Genomic DNA, 17,650 nt, shown 5'->3' with positions numbered 1-17,650 from the left:
GAGCTAGCTTAAACTAACTAAAGGTAATATACGGTAACTGTAACTAAGGTAAGCAATTGAAACATTTTACGAACATTAATTAGTAACCTCATGAACTCGAGCTAACACAATGTACAGTGAGCTCACATAACTGAATCAGTTCTGAAACGATTCATAATTAACTCTAAAAATTTGGTCACAACAGGATGCCTTATTTGTATGTACATGTGCACATCACACTTACCATAATGAGATTTGGGCCTTAGAGAATTCATGCAGAATGATAAGTGACAGTGTTTGGCATCCCAAAGAAGCACTATGGCCATAATGGGTGTCGTAGTGCAGGGCTGTGAATTAATTATGATGCTTATGCACCTGAATATAAGCATATCAGCATTCTTGCATTACACCTTCATCAGAATGCAGCTGCTGTTGTTGAGATTCGATCCCATGACCTGATACTCAGCAGCAGAATTTCATGACCAGAGAGCTACTGTGGTGGATGAATTCACGCAGAAAAGTAGCAGAGGTGTTTTCTTGTAACCGTAATGGTGAGCAGCACTGTACATTGTTTATCTTCAGAAGGAGCAAATTGTGTTTCTTTCCCTGCAGGGTTCAGTGAAAAAGATGGCAACATGCAGCATTGACTATTTTCATTTCACTGAATTTGACTTTACTGCCAAACTGAATGGATGCTGTAAGTAAAATCTGCTTAAAACCCCATGCTATATGCAGGTAAAAAAATGTCTCCACAGAAACAAACAACTGCAACTAGCATATCTACTGTATGTTTGAATGTAGCTTAAATATGCAAAGTCCGTATGGCATTCATCTTAATTCAATGTCACTGCCAATATAGGAGACAAACAAAACTGTGCAGCATGTTTTATATATATCCTGTCAGTATTCGAGACATATCAGTATGAATGCACTGAAACAGACCCCCTTTCTCCCAATGCTCAATTCCTGTTGCATAAAATATGGCTTGTCTCTGCGTGCTTTATTCTTTTTCCAGGTAATTCAGACACCAGCCACACACAACTAAACGTGCCGCTGAGGTTGTCCTTTCGAATAACACAACCATTCCATCACACAAGTAAAAATTCAAAGGCAGCTATGAGTAACTTTGCTTAGACAAATAATAACACTCTAGAACACTTCTCCACAACATAGTTTGTGGTAAAATTGAGTGAAATATCTGGAAAAACTAACCAGCCATTTCATACCACAAGAAACCGCACAGTGTCTGTATTTGCACTTTTCAACACCTACAGGAGGGACAGCGCAAGTTTTACATAGCGGGATGAGGTGATGGATAGGCCAAGGAAACACGTGGGTTGTGAGAAGCCGGTGGCGTACGAGTATTTTGTGTCGCTCAGCACATTCCTTGGCTTTTCTAAAGAAAGGCAAATGTGTCTCGCCAAGTGTGAGGCTGTGTTTCACAATGGTTACCTTATAAGCATATATAGGAAAATTAAGGAGACCATAAGCAATGTAGTCTGTGTTCATCTCTTTACTTGCAAAATACAAGTCTGTAAAAGGCTTGCCGCATACGATCGAGGTTGAGATCAACCTTAATCTGGGCTATCTTGTGTGGAACAGCATTCCTATTGAATTACATTTTCCAGGACTTGAACTCTTTTCCAAAATTGTGTCCCAATAACTCACAAAGAAAAGTGAAGTAGAAACAGGGAACATGGCGCAAAACATTCGGAACGCTAAGCAATATGTTCCCAGAAGAAGCCTTTTTAAAATACTTTGTGCACACGAATATTTTATCATACACATTCTTTGAGCGCAGCTTTCTAGGGCTTAGAGGAACACTACAGTGAAAGAATAACTCCGTTTTTATTGAAGTATTCTTTGAAAAGTACTTTTGTTAATTTGGCAATGATCAGTTAATTATCAAAAGTGATTAAACCAGAAAATGAAGGTCAAAGTTTAATTTTTTTTAATTTGTGCCGAAACCTCAGCAGAAGCATGTCAGCGTGACGTCACGAATTTTGAGAGAGAAAGAGAAACAACTTTTATTAAAAAGGGCAAGTGTAAGAGGAGTTTATCTCCCCTCCCTTAGATGGCGGCCAGGAGCCCTTGGGTCCTAGCGGCATCTTCGGCTTGCCTGATGACTTGTAGTTGGTACTCGCTGTCTGAACTGAACAGCACGGTCTCCCACTGCTCCGCGTTCGTATATGTGTTGTTTGGCCCAGTATATATTTTTTTCTATTTGGGCCATGTTGGCAAGATTCAGGAACATTTACTTAGCCATCCTCAGTTTATGGCTCGTTTAGAACACAATGTAATCCATTTTTACCGATAAGCATTTAACTAGGTCCCAGCAGGCGCTGTCACAATCCATGACTTCACAGTGAGCTGGTGCGGGAAGGCTGCGTTGCCATCCATCCTTCCTTTTTGCATCTTCTGTCGCTTGCAAAGTCCCTACTCGTGGTGATAATGGCAGTTTCAGTATTGTAGACGGGCAATTTACTAATGCAGATGGAATTACTTTTCTCTTTAGTATCCTATTAACAGTCAGAAATTAACGCAGCCTTACGTTCATCAACAGTCCATTACTTTTTCACAGCGACACAATGAACATGCAGTATATTTTTCGCTTGTCGATTGTAGTATAACTAAACGCTGTGAAAACCGAATAAGCTGCAAACCCATCGCCATCGTACAGGTTCAGAAAAAATCTGCATAGCAGCGCCAGTGCATCTGGAAAGGGCAAATATCATTCCTCGTTTGCCGATTTGCTCATGGACTGCAATTAATAGCTGTAAATTTGCTAGTTTATTGAATTTCTACTTTTTACTGTATTTCATGATACTTTTACCTGTTCCACTCTTGTTTTCGACACTTTTGCTTCTTTTTTTCCTTGAGTCCAACACTTTGATTGACACCCTTCTTGTGTAACATGAACAAAATAAATTGAAATAAACATTCCATTCTACAGTACATGGTGACATTAGCTCAAGTTTTATTAGAGTAGGAACACTAGGTATTTTGGACATTGCACTGTTTCAACAGATTTATGCTTTATCTACATGCTGGTCACATATTTCCGGAAACTGGTGATCTTCCTATTGCCACAAAAAAGACACCTAATTTCAGTGCAATTCAGAAAATTAGCACATTGTGAGCGTGTATTTTACCCACATCTAACATAGCATTATGCAATTTTGTTGCCAGTAAAGTATCTTTATTGTAAGAATAATTTGTTGCCTTGTGTTCAATTTTCCCAGCTTGGTTACTGCTGTTTTCATTGTTTCTACTGAGAATTTTGGGGTAGAGCAATGCAAGCCATCCCCCTTATGGCAATATGAATGCTCAATTTAGAAAACCTCTTTATCTACCACATAAAGTTGTTTCATAGAGTTTATAACATCCGAAAGCAACACCTCAGCTGCAAGAGGTGTTATAGTAGTGGGCTGAGGATGAACTTCGATTAGATATTGCTCTTTAATATGAACATAATTCTAACCCTTTCAGCCCTGAATTTTTTTTATCGTGCAGAAATTTTTTTTCGTTTTGTATTGATTTACTACGGCCCAAGAAGCACAAAAATATTAATTTTATTCGGAGCACCACATCAGCATAAGATATGGCGTCATGTCCTATATATAGGACACCAGGGCTTAGTGGATGTAAAGAGCAATATGAAGTATTTCGAAGTTGCATATTATTCTCAGCTGTATCACACATTTAAATGTGTAAAAACTTGCATGATGGTCATTTGACAGTGGTTCTTTTGCATCAGAGGCATCAAAAGTATTCTTCGTGCTGGTTATACACGGCTCATCATTGCACTTCAATGGCCTCTATCTTTGACAGTCGCTTTATCAGATGTATTTTCGCCATAGATGGCCAAATCCATGTCTATTGTGCAGCAATTACTGTTCCCCAAGCCTGCAAAAGCAAACTGTGTGTAGCGCCCACCGACGCCACAACGCGGCGACGCTATGGTCGGCACTCTCGGCGGGTGCCTTGGTGCCGGCTGCAAAAGACGACGAAAATAAAGTTGGGCGGCGCATGCTCGATGCGTAAGCATGGCACGCGCTAGTCTGTTCTAAAATAATGCTGCACTGGTCCTCTTGTTCTAGCGCTCCGCTGCGACCCCTCGGTTCCGGACATGTGTATCCTGGTTTTTCATCGTCATCTACCTGTAACACGCCCACTTCCTTCATTATTGCACTTGAATGGCCTCCATTTACTTGATAGTCACTTTGTCAGATGTATTTTCGCCATATATGGCAAATTCTTCGTCTACTGTGTAGCAATTACTGTTCCCCTAGCCTGCAAAGGCAAACTGTATATCCTGCTTTTCATCGTCATCGTCTTCTACCTCTAACACGCACACTTCCTATAGTGCAGCAAACATATTTGCGTCCTTGACACACATACTTATTAGTATAGAAGTTCCCTTTCCCCTGAATACAGAAGAGCAGGCTGACTTACCGCCTTGGGAATAATAACACAAGAATTCGGAAGCTGTTACAAGCAACAGCGTCATCACTGTACATTCAACTTATTCAGGGCCCTTTACAACGATTGAGCCCTGGTGTGCTATATTTAGGACACGCAGATCATGGCGTGCTGTGGGCTATGCGCAAATAAGAGGCAAAAGTTCTCGATATAAAAACACTCCTAACCATATCAGAAAGAACACACAAAATTATGATTGCTACCGAGGCAATAGGTATTGAGTAAAATATTATCAAAAGACGTGGAAACTGCTGCAGTCGTGATTCTTGCCTGCCGCCATTTTATTTCACCTCTAGGGCTTTCTGAGAAAGACAAGGATGAAAAAACTGTCACCTATGCTGGCGGAGGTGTATGGAGAATAGCTCAAATTCTTTTTTGAGTTTGTTAACCATTTGCGAAACGATTAAGAACAATTTCTTTTCGTTTCCATTTTATAGGACGCCAGGGCCTAAAGGGTTAAGTTAAGAGTGTTTTTGTGCTCTGCCCCCATCGGAATGTGTTTGCTGTGGCAGCCAGTCAAAACTGTGACAGCATGCTCAGCAGCAGTACACAATAGCGGTTTAGCAGCGGTGATGGGTTGTATGCAATTGAGAAATTGCCTTTTGCTGGAAGCATCAAGAACACTAGATCAAGAAATGAACCTCTCCACTTGCAAACAGCGTGACATCACTGTCAGCGTTCTGCCCATCTGCAGCCAGAGTGGGTGCTAGTTAGCAAAAAACATACTGTACTTATCTCTTTGTATAGAGGCACTGCTTGTATCTAAATTGGTGTGTTTGCACTTTTCGGTATTAATAGTTTTTGATGTCACAATATCTATGAACTGCGCTTAGAAAGTAGCCGTCCTCGTTTTACTGACACAGCAGTGTTTATTCCAAAACATGGTTCAGCATATGGTGCTATAGTAACATTACCTCATCTGTAGATAGCTTAAAATGTAATAGAATTTTTGTGGTGCAAACTTTTTTCCACAGAAGATGCACATTTTCACAATGCCGAAAAAGTACCTTGTTTAATAGCTGGCCTTTTGACATAACATTCACATTGCATTGATGTGAAGCTACTTAATTTGTGTTCCATTTACACTGCAGCCTGAAATAGTATTCCCAAGATGAACTTTGTCTACAATTATAAGCCATGCCTGCCATGGAAGCTCAGTGGGTATAGCATTATGCTGGTGAGCAAGAGGCCGTGGGTTCATTCCAAGCGACATTTTCGTGGGGGGGGGGGAGGAGGAATGCAACCACTTGTGTATTTGTGCTTTAGGTGCATGTTTAGATGACACCAACAGGTCAAAATTAATCTGGAACCTGCCCCTATGGCATTTATTCCACTAAGCAGTTTCAGGATGTTAAACACCATAATTTACTATTTTAATTATCAATCATTGTCATGCAAATGCACAAAACACATTATTACATAATTCACTACGCAGCAGCTTCATGGTGCCTGATGCCTCTAACATGTTTTCTGGCTCTGCTGCATTCAACTTTTGACCTTCATCTGCATTACAGCATAAAGCTTGTGCCGTAAAGGTGTGCTAACAACAATAAAAACAGGACTGTTTACTGCTCTAGTTTGAATCCATGACGTCTGCTATGAAGTGCAATAATTTGAGTGGGTCAGATTTTGTGGATTCCTTGCAACAAGGTGTATGCGAGACAAAAAAAAACACAATCTCTCCCAGGTGTTGCTCTTTAAATGTAACAACTGATTTTTAAGAAATATAAAACGTGAAACCAAAGGACTCTACTTATTACACGATGTTAAGCCGTAACCAAGGGCGGAAAGAAGTTCAGGACAGAAAAGAGCATCTAACTAAGCATCTGCAACTAAGCATCTGCAACTAAGTTTATTGGAAGCAAACAGGATCTCTGCTCATAAGAGGACTCTAATCACAAGTTAATACAATGTTGCAGTATTGCTAAACAAGTCACGAGTTTGTCTACCAAGTTTTCCATTCGGGGACCAGTTCACCACTTCCATAGATGTCTAGCAGGTATGGCTCGAATCTTTCACTAGCCTCTTGAATTTCCTGTTCATCTGATCTTCGGGTACAATAGCAATACCTGTGCCTGTCAAAGTACTCCACAACCAGCGTTCTTGTGAGTGTATAGAGCACTCCTCTTGCCACAAGCAGTCGCTCAATCTCCTAAAACTCTGGACCATCCTCCGTTTTCATGACTAGAACACTACCAGCCTTGTAAGTACGTCGATCAACCATTGCATTTTTGACTTCATGGACTGTCATTGGCAGAACTTCTTTGGCACAAGTTGGGAGTGTGCTCCATTCAATAGGCTTGCTTCCTACCGTTTCAAGTTCTTGGTATAATCGGAACGTGTGCAGTTGACAGCTGTTTTATCTGATGCCTTTGTGCTAGAGTGTGTGTCAAATTTCGGAAATTCTTGACAGTTGCTGCCATCCTTTTGAAGCTTTGGTGCTTTGCCTCAAATCTCATTGACCAGAAGTTTTTCAGTGGGCCAACCTCACGCACAAACCTGGCATAGTGCACCATGTAATGCAGCTTGGGGATGAGCCCTTCAGGGCCACATTGTTTTACAAACTCAACCAAAAAGCTTTGTGCAAGAACATCCAAGTAAGCCAGACGTGATGATTCGATTTCAGAGGCAAAGATGATATCAATGATCTCTCGAAACTTCAAAAGCACCTCCCAGTCTTCATTCCCTACCGGGACTCTTGCTCCAAAGATCAGTGGGGAAAATCTGAACAAGCACCATTTGCTCGATGCTGTTCCTGCCAAGACAGAATTAGCCTTAAGAAACGAGATGTTGATCGGTGGAGGCTTGTTCTTTGCGTCGTTTTGGCCATATTCAAATGACGACACTTCATCCAGATCTTGCTTAGACAGCAATTTACAAGACTGGAGAGATTTTAGGACTTGTCGAAGGACACATTCTGCTCCACCTTCTAAGGTATCGTGCATTATATCCGGAGGCAACTGCCGAGTCGCATCAAAGTATGGAAGCTGAAGCAGAGGAGAGGCCTCATTGACACCATATAGGCGTCTGTTAGCTATGTTTACAGCAACAGCCGCTAAGTGCAACTTGTGCCTGTCAAATGTGCGTGCCTGACACATTATTTCGCTGGTCTTTTCTGCTAGGTGCTTTGCCGATACCATGCAGTAACGACAAACTCGTCCGTTGCTGAAGCAGCATGAGAAACCACCTAGGCGGTTCAGTGACAGATTGTCTCCACAAAAGGCGAACACAACAACTCTGGCATTTATGTCATGTCCTTCAACACTTAATGTGAGGCCCTCCTTGTGCATCTTCTTCAGATCTTCCAACAGTGGCTGCAGTATGCTGCCGAGACCATGAATCTTGACATGCACATAGCGCACAAGAATGATCAGATAGATATTGTCAAGCTGGCATCTATACTTGGTGTGGAGATTCAGCAAGCCACAGTATACAGCAAGAATCTTGTGTTTGCCTCGCTTTGCTCCGAGGGGATTTACCACTTCTATCTCATCTGTGTAAAATAAAAGAATAATACTGTGCGTGCTGCCCTCTGGAATGACAGATTGCAGGTAGTCCCTGTACACCAGGCCATCTGTGTAATCTCTGTACACTGAGGGTGCATGCTGCTCGATATTTGGTAGTGTCAAATGAGCTGCAACGTCAGGGAGCTGACAAAGTGTAGTCAGGAGTTTTGGCAATGGGACGTAGTGATATTTTGCAGCCTCGCCTACATAGTGCTCTTCAGGTGGCACAAATGGAAAATTCTCCACTATATACTTTCCCCGTTTCCATTTGCTGTCAATTCCATCAAACAGTTCAGGCAGAAATGAACAGTGAAGAAGACTCTGCAATTCAGGGCCCATCGCCGGTGCCCTCATTGTCTTCACAAGCTCTTCGCTATATGCCTTTAGCACAAGCTCAAACACTACCTTCAATTCAGTAAATATCTTCTCAGCTGCAACATACGCTATGCTATGTTGCGCTGTAACAGAAAAGAAGAAATCCCATAACGTAGATTTCGCTTGTTGCAGAAAGCGCTCAAAGTGATTATCTGGAGCTGCCCTCTGCTGTGATGGCAAATCTTCCACAGAGGCTTCTTCCTGCAGTATACCGGTGTCGGTGGATGCCATGTCGGCACTGTCCATTTCTTGTAGAAACTCTTCGCTTGATGGCAGTTCAGCGCTACTTCCAAGACTTGGGCGCTCGACGGATGGCTGATGGCAATTGCTGCCATTTTCTTCTAGCACGGCTGCGTGGCGACGATACAGGTGTGACCTATACGAGGAAAAGTTCCTGTACGTGTTGGCGCAGCCTTCGATGCCGCAGAATATGCTGAAGTTCGGCTCTCCACTGTGCACTAAACCTATATGCGTTATCACTATGGCTAGCTGGTAAGAGAAGAACGGGCACTTCGGGCAGTACTTCACATTCATCGTTGAAAACACACACCGCCAGACCGTTTGCGTGCGTTAGAAACGTGCTCTGTTGCTCGCTGGAAAGCCACGTTTTCTTGCTGTTAATCCAAAATAACAGGCGGGAGGGGCCGGGCGCGTGAAAAAGTTCTCCGTAATCGCAGACTTCGCATACATCCACAATCGACACAAGTATATATAGCAGTCGGTAGAGACGAACACGCCGCTGAAAGCACGGTTGACAAGTTCTACTTTTCGCTGTAGGCTTCGTAAACAAATCCGACACAAGCCGCAACCGCCGCAACGGCAAAGCCGTTTAACAAGGCTCCATTCCAAAAGGTGGTTTTGTAACACGATGGGGTTGATTAGTTAGTAATTTTTGAAAGCAACACATGGCCGAAAAATAGTTTCAATTACAGCACACTGCCTTATTTTTGTGTCACAGAATTGGAAGTTAAAAAAATGAAAGAAAAAAAGGAAAAACTTGGTCGCGCGATGTCGCTGTCGCTGCGACATGAACATCAACATCAACACACCCACGTGGGAGTGCGCACATGTGCCGCGGTACGCACATGCGCCAAGCTTGAACGTAGTGGTTCTTTGTGCTACGCAATCGCAAAGCCATGACATCGAAGTGCCTCGTTACGTACGGCGACAAAAATGTCGTCGTCAATTTCGACGAGCCGTGGACGGGCCGGCAGTTAATTGCAAATCTCAAGGAGCGGGAAATGTTCGCAGAAGTCGACATCTCTACCCTCGGCCTAACGGTGAGTGCTTACTTGTTGACGTATGTGAATAACAAATACATGGTGCACAATTGATTTTTTTTCTCTTAAGTAGTCGTGTTGTAGAGTTTGCAGCAGCGTTTTTCATCGATTACTGTAGCTTTGTCTCCCATTTTCGAGCTTTGTCCGTCATACTCTCTCGTTCTTGTGCGTTTTATATTAAAACCCTGCAGCGCTAAGTTTGACATGTTCCAGCTAGTTCGCATTCAAATTTCTTGTTGACAATCATTGGTGCGCCTAATTTCAGCTTCAAATCTTTCTTCATAGCATCCACGGAATTTCCTTTGTGCAGGGAAGTTTACGTCGAGGCTACGCAAGGTGTCCGTTCCAGTAGTTTTGGGCCTCTAGCTGGGCTGCACGTGTTTGAGTAGCCTGCGTTTCTAGGAGTGGGCTAATCTCGTTGGTAGTGTGTTTTAATTTTAAATATAGTAAAACATCGCACTTGTTACTTGCTGTTGCGCTAATTCATGTTGGCTTCAAGATTTTCTGTGACTAGTATTGCAATATTGAGACTTCGGAACTGTTAATCCTTGTGTAAGGTAGTCCTCTTAGCTGTGACATTCTTATTTTTACAGTGTTTTGACGAGGACTTTTAAGTTCACGTGGACATCTCGGAAGAAGACGCCATCGAGAATAAATCGAAAATAAAAATCAAAGAGACCTGCGCCAGGTCCGGTGAGTGGTTTTACATCTTTTATCATTCCATTTACGGCCGTCTTGTGGCACACTGCATTGAAAAAGACTGTTGTGAAAGTTGGCTAATAAAAGAGGCTTCTTAATTGAGAAGTCTCTTTTCTCAGTTGGTAGGTGCTACTAAAACGGATTAGAGGGTTTCTCATAACAGCATGGCAAAATATATTTTCTTTATTGCCATCATAGGATAGCAGATGTTCTGCAAGAATCGCCACAACCGACGCAGCCAGCACGCGGCAGTGTGTACTGCCTCCCAGCTGTACCACCAGACATTGCCATGGCAGTTCAAAGGCACCAGGCCGGGCAGCACTTCGCAGGTCGCCAGAGGGTCCTACAGTGGCTGCACCATGACCTGTACTTATATGATATGTGAGTCATATATAAGGAGATGTCCTTGAAAAGCGTATTGATGTGTCTTGAATGTTCCCTTCACATTCCTGTTAACATGTTCACTGCGGCACAAGTCACTACTGGGTCACAGCAGTTAAGGTTAGAGCCTTGATGGCTCATGGGTCGAAAGATCCGTCGTCCAGCGTTATGGCCAAAAATATTGATGGTGCCACCATTGGTTCAACTCCCTCTACTCTACCTTAATATAAGGTAATAAGCCACTTGAAACCATGACCTTTGGTGGGAGAAAACAATAGGAAGTAACAACACATTCGAATAAAAATGTCATGGAATTTAATGAATGTCTCGTGAGTGTGCAGGTGCGCGTCTTTCACCTTCATCCTCTTAACGTGTGTAAAGTAGGTGTCACCCTTTCCCCCCTGTGTGGCTGTGTAGGGCTTTCCTGCAGTGTACAAGCAATATCTTTGCTAGCAATCAACGGAGAAGAATAATTGTTGCTTCTGGGTGATGATTATAATTTGTCGCAATGCCCTTTCATTGGGCAGGCATTCGGAAATGCCCTAGCTATCGAAACTTAAAAAAAGAAGACTTAATTTATCCACCGTGTGTCAACACCCTGCAGAAACAGCACTCCAACAGTAGCGGAAATATATATGATGATGATGTGATAAACTGACATCGTATGTCATGGTGCCGTCTGTCTGCACCTTGAGGAACCTTCAAAGGAGCAAAACTCCCTAGCCTTACTTTGCGATGTTATCACCTACCAGGGCACTTGGATGAAGGCAACCAATTTTACTGTAAATACTTTGCCAGTGTAAAAGCTGTTGTTACTAGCTTTGTAGCAGACGAGAGCATCACTGTGAGAGCATCATAGTGCATTACTGCGTTATCCACTATGATACACAAAGGTGACTTAGTGCTTTTAGCCATCATTGAAAAACTTGAATGCTTGGTTGCAACGTTGACCTGAAATGTGGGGCTTCTTTTGGATTTCTATGAAGGTTCACCACCATCTCCAATTGACCTGTGCCTTATAGACTTGGTTCAAAACTTCAGTCTACTTCGCACAAAAATCCTGGTCTTCGGTACTGAAAGAACTGTCAAATGTTCTAACCCGTGAACATTCTGGAATTCCATAGGGCATTGGATCATTGAAAACTCCGAAGTACAAATAAGGGCCCCTAACTTTGGTGGATGTGGACTGTTTCTTTTCTGTACACAATTGAATACGTAAGAAAAAAAAGCACATGAAACCCGAAAACTTTGAGTTTGTGCTTGTTTGTGATTACTTTCACAACTTTTCTCATGGTGTCTGTAGGCACACTTTCTTTCAGATAAATCTTGTATCCTACGCAACTTACCTTATTTTGTTTTGTTGAGAGAATAAAATGAATTTCACTGAACAGGTATTTAGTGAGGAGCTGTGTTCCTAAGAAAATCAATTTATCCTCAGTTGCCCAGTAGAAGTCCGTAGAACAAGAACTTCTACTGGGCAACTGAGAATAAATTGATTTTCTTAGGAACACAGCGCCTCACTAATGACAGCTTTATGGCCTCTTATAGGTGCCTAAAACAGCATTCTTAGTGCTAAACATCGGTTTCTAGTCATGGCGCACAAAAATCGAGACTTCAATAAGTGATGCTGCAGTAAATATTTTTGCTGAGTCTACTGTTGTGTGTTTACATTTAGCATTTGACCTGAAACATCTGAGAGCTAATGTTTGATGTACTGAGAAAATTCCAAATCTGTCATAATTTTATTTGTTTGTGAATTATTGCTGCCCTTGCTGTTATTCTTTCCTACCAAACTCACCATAAAACTTGGGTCTGCTAGATAGTGCCTTGCATTCTTGCTTTTGTAATATGTGATTTCTGCCAGGTACCCAGGGAGATTGTACACTGAGGCAGCACGGGCTCTGGTCATAATATTCCCTAACCTCGCTGATGCAATGGGGACTGGCTATGTGAGTGACATGTTATTGCAGATATCATTCGTGTTGTAAAGCCTGCCTAATTAATACCTGCTTTGCACAAGCCGCGCTTGGTCAGAAGTGGGCTGTCAAGACAGCGGATGCACATTAAAGAACTCCGTGTGGTCAAAATTAATCTAAAGCCCCCTCCCCCCCTAACTATGCCACACCTAAATGGCTTGGCACATAAACACTGCAATTCAGTAGCCATATTTACACCGTGAAAACTATCAGAAAACTGATTGGATTGTGTTATACTGTGCTAATGCTAAGCTCACTATTTACATTGAGCAACCAATTGGGACATCTCGGCCATGAAAAGCATGCATATTTGGGTGAAGACGGACATGTGTTGCCCTGCTGAGATGCGCTGAGATGCACATGAGATGCCCTGACAAGTCAGCTGTTGACTGTAAGCTTATGTGCACCTTTGTATTCATTGCTGCATCATCATCTTCATGGTGCACAAGACAGAGCTGTATATGTGCACTATGTGCTGTAAATAAATCACCTGGCATAGCCAAACACCTGCAAGCGATCATTCACTCATTAGGAACTGATTTCATGGCAGACAAGGTGTCTGGAATTCTAATTATATGCATAAGCTCATTAAGTACATTTGTGTGAGATGAAATAAAAGAGCAGAATGTTGGGGGTAAACTGCGGCCTTTTTTCCCTGCTTCTAATATGAGTCAATTGGGGGCACTGTTTTTTTTAAAGATACAGTAAACCTCCTAAACAGTGTTATTACATGACCTAACCTTCAACCCAAAAGTGGTGGCAGCACCTGTGCTTTGAGGGGTGGCACTCACGTCTTGTACTTGCTGCCCGTCAATAGTTTCATGCGAGGTGTGATGCAAAGTCACAGAATTGCAGTTGCCTACTTGAGGTGGTTGGCCATAAAAATTTTTTTTAAGTAAGCCAGGATTACAAATAACATTTTCCTGAATAAGCATGTCTTATTTAGCTTTTCCAACTACTTAAAATGCCGTAAATGGTTCACTTTATCCTTTGGCAGCTAATTTTTGCCTAAAAATGTGAAAAAAAACCGCTAGTCATGCCAGCAACGATAAAAAACTAATGAATTGAATTGAATAATGCTTTGGCATTCACGTAGCTAAGCGTGGGACCTATGCAATGAACTAGGATAAATGTAATGTGATCAATATTAAGGGAGTTATGTTCGAAAAACTAAGCAAAGCGAGAAAAATTTCCCATTTTGACCAAATTTATGTGTAAAATGAGCTGTAAATGCAAAAGTATGGCATCAATTTCTTTTGTCATAGTTCGTTGTATGCATGTCGATGTGAGGAATGAGTGTGGAAAATTTAAATTCAATATAATCAGCAGAAAGTTATCAAAGCTTGTGTAACATGTGAAGCAAAATCTTGTTTTGCGAGAAAAGTCAACAAATCTTTCAAACCATGAGAAAGCTGTCAAAAACACAGAGGCCTAAAACGCACCACATTCATAGCTGGAGCCCCCATGAGCTGCACTAAAATCTTTTTGTTCGTGTATGTTGCTCGCCGACAACATAAATCAAAAAGTCTTTTGTATAATATTTATGCAAAAGGAGTAGTACTGATTTTTTAACCAGTGCAATGTGGTTTCGGTGTCGCCATACGAGGGCTTGAGTTGGAAAATTAGCTGTAACTCCCAAACTAATGATGATAGCAAGATAATTTATTTTGCAATATGTTTCTGAATGTTTGGGCATCATAAAACATATAAACAACAAAATATCTATATTCTGCAGAAAAAGTTGACTTCTGAATGTGACCTGCGACTTTAATAACATGTCTATAACCCACTCTGGTGCCTTACAGGATTCATGGCGTGAAGCTTTGCGCCACAAGGCAAAATATGAACGAAAAAAAAGTGAGGGCGTTGTCAAAAGAAGATGTTGAAAATGCCCCACCCCGAAAGAGGGCTGCAGTGAATGAGAGCGCTGCCCCTCAACGTATTGAGAGACCATATACAGTATGTATTTCACATTTTGCATAGCCCTGCTTGCACCAAGCCTGCTTTTGCCCACCTGGCTAAACAAAATTGATGTTTGCTTTCAGGCAACTGCCATGGTCGAAGCTGAAGATGGCGAAACAGTTGCGTGCCACATTTCGGCCATGGCAAACGAAATATTGAAGGCCAGGCCAGATATGGCCTACATTGAAGATTGTATGGCAAGGACATTGGCAAGCAGAAGAGAATGGGTGGCGAAGGAGAACCCATCTGTTGACGAGATGCTGCTGAAGTATCCCGTGCTGTCAATCAGCTCCATCGTAAGTTTTTCAATGGATGCATCTTTGAATCAATAATGGCAGAAAATTGCCCAGAGGAATTGGGTAGTACAGGCTGTTTCGCTCACGTCCATCCATTCTTGACATCCTCAGTTTGCATAATAATACTCGTGCGTTCATTCCAAGTTTATTGTTTCATTACGCTTTTTCAATCCACGTTCTGCACTTTAGGGCTGGTATAACATAAAACTATTCCAATCTGCTTTTATTCAAAATTGGCCATAAGCCCTCCCTGATAGGTCAAAATGGCTCGGGCTTTGCCCATATGGGCGGGCGCCATGCCCATATGGGCTGGACCCGATCTCGGTGGGCAAATGGTGGATTTGGAACAAATACTTGCATGACGCATGTTCTCTGTACAGAGCAGCATAAAATGTTTTAGAAGGTCTTGCAGTATTTTTTTTTTTCCTTGCATGTATAAAAATTTGGTCGTTTGCTCATTCCATGCAACAACCGGTAGTATGTCGCTGATCTGATGTACACGCTGTTCCAGCTTTGCACTATTGGCTAGTTGCTCATAGCACTTACGAGTGACCAAGCGACGAATTCTAGATTTCCAGAAATGAGTGATCAAGTGGAAAGAACAAGCAATCTGTGTGACAGCTCGTTTTGTCACTTCCGTGCACAGAATCGCTTGGCAGGACTATTGGAAGAACGTGTCCTGTTATATCCTTGGTGTGTGAATGTGGCAGATAGTAACCCTGGCGTTTTATTTTGTATTTGCTCTTTTACAAGGTAGAAGTATTTGAAAGTGGCTTTGTTGGTCCCTTTGGAAACTTTAGAAAAAAGGCTGGTGTTGTAGAAGATTGACATAAAGGAAGAAAATGGAGACCTTGTAACAGGGTTTCATTCGAAAGCAGAGAATTAGAATGTTCCAAGGAAGTATAGGTACAGCCAGATCAAATGTGTTGAGCAGTTTTGTCTTGCATCCACGGCACTGCGGTGCTAACCTTAAAAGTGGCACTGATATGTCCCACATTGATCATAAGGTTAATTCATCATGAATAACTTGAATGGACACTATTACAAGGTTTGAGGATGGTACTTCAAAGCCTTTTTATAAAAACTTGAGGCACAGTTTCTTTATCTGTATTCTTGTACTTGGCGCATGATGACTTTTCTTTGAATGTGTATGTATGTGAGCACATCGGCAACTCTTTTATCTGTCTTGGTGAAATCATCACCCTGACTACACATCGTGCAGAGGTTGTGCCCTGTGTGATATTGCACAGTAGATAAAACACGGCTACAGGGCTTAATGTCATTAAATGCTTGATGAATTTATTTATAGGTGCAGCTGGAATTCAAACTCTTGACAAAGATTTCCATAATGGAAAAGTTGGAGGAAGTGCTGAAAACTGCTGCAAAAAAATAATAAACGCAGCGAGGAAAAAACGACACATGCAGAATTTCTTCGAAGATTTTGATACTGCTCTCACTGCTGCCTCAGAGGATGCCCATAGACGGTAATTTCAATTATCACTAAGCCAACATTAGTGTTTCGATTTGTGTTTAGCTTCCAGTGGTGCCATTCCCTTGATTTTACATCGGGTTAATCGGGTGCTGTAGCATTTAACTTGTCGGGGAAAGCTTTGTTTGCGCAGTTCTTTTATGGTGGTGTAATAACATGCGTTACTTTGGCATTTTCGTAGTGAAAATGCCAAAGGCCATGTCATATTTATGGTCGGCTTCCACAGGATAAGCAACTACAGGGATGTCCTAAGCAAAGCTTGTCAGAAGAGCTCACATGAGGACGCCATAAACACCGCTGACATGTATGAACTACTGAAGGCCTGAGGTGTTGTCTGCTTGTGCAACACATTCATCATCGCTTGAACACTTCAGTTAAAAGCCGGGTTGAAAACCATAACTTATTGTATATTTAAAACAATAAATTAAGGTTTACAAAGAGGGAGAAAGAAGAGCACATTTGAATTTGAATGGAAGTCGTCCAAGTGAAGGCTGATAAATGTACTATTCGGCTAGATTGACCTGTAATAAGAGTGGCCGAACAAGCTCCAAAGGTGAAGTTAAAATAGGGTAACGCTGTTCGGGACATTTGATTAATTGCACTCGCTATGTAGTCGGCTAAAGTCCCGTATGGTTTTGCCGCCTTGGTGTAGAGGTAGAATGGTTGCTTCCCACACAAAAGATCCAGGCGCGTGTTTGAGATAACTTTTGTGCTTTAAAAATGGGTTATCGCCTCCTGGCCTGGTTAGGTAAAGTGTGATAGTTGTTTATTGATAAATTTCATTCCTCTTGTATGAATGTTGGCTCATTGAGTTTTTGTTGCTATGCAAATAATGATACAAGTGTACTGCTGTACATGTATTAGAACTGAAAGTAGACCATACCAGTTTGCTATCATTTTCAGTTAGATTATTCTGCCTACAGCAGCACTGTAGCTGAAAAGCATCGTTTTATCAGCGAAGCTGTTTTATACCCGTGTAACACGGGCGTTTGGAAGGCCTTCCAACCGATAGTCAGTTGACTCAAAGGTCAAGTTCCAGCTGCATCACAGGGCGGTTTCGAAGGCCGCCGAGTCAATAGTCTATCGAGTCAACGGAGCACCCTACAGCTCTATCGAAATCTCGAATGGCCTTTGGGCAACGGAAGTGGAACAGCGCGAACATGCCCTCTCGTTCACAGTGTGCTCGTACTCATTGTTAGAAAGAACAAATCAAACCAAAATGCTC

The 17,650-nt window shown here is 42.0% G+C and overlaps 1 pseudogene; it reads left to right on the top strand.

Annotated features, from left to right (window-relative positions):
* The first annotated feature begins 6,980 nt into the window (after window positions 1-6,980).
* Window positions 6,981-16,359, top strand: LOC125943566 (uncharacterized; annotated as a pseudogene).
* The last annotated feature ends 1,291 nt before the right edge of the window (window positions 16,360-17,650 follow it).

This window comes from Dermacentor silvarum, chromosome 1 (assembly GCF_013339745.2).
Source record: "Dermacentor silvarum isolate Dsil-2018 chromosome 1, BIME_Dsil_1.4, whole genome shotgun sequence".
Taxonomy (NCBI): Eukaryota; Metazoa; Arthropoda; class Arachnida; order Ixodida; family Ixodidae; genus Dermacentor; species Dermacentor silvarum.
The sequence above is the reverse complement of the archived record's forward strand: the minus strand, read 5'-3'. Positions and strand labels throughout refer to the sequence as shown.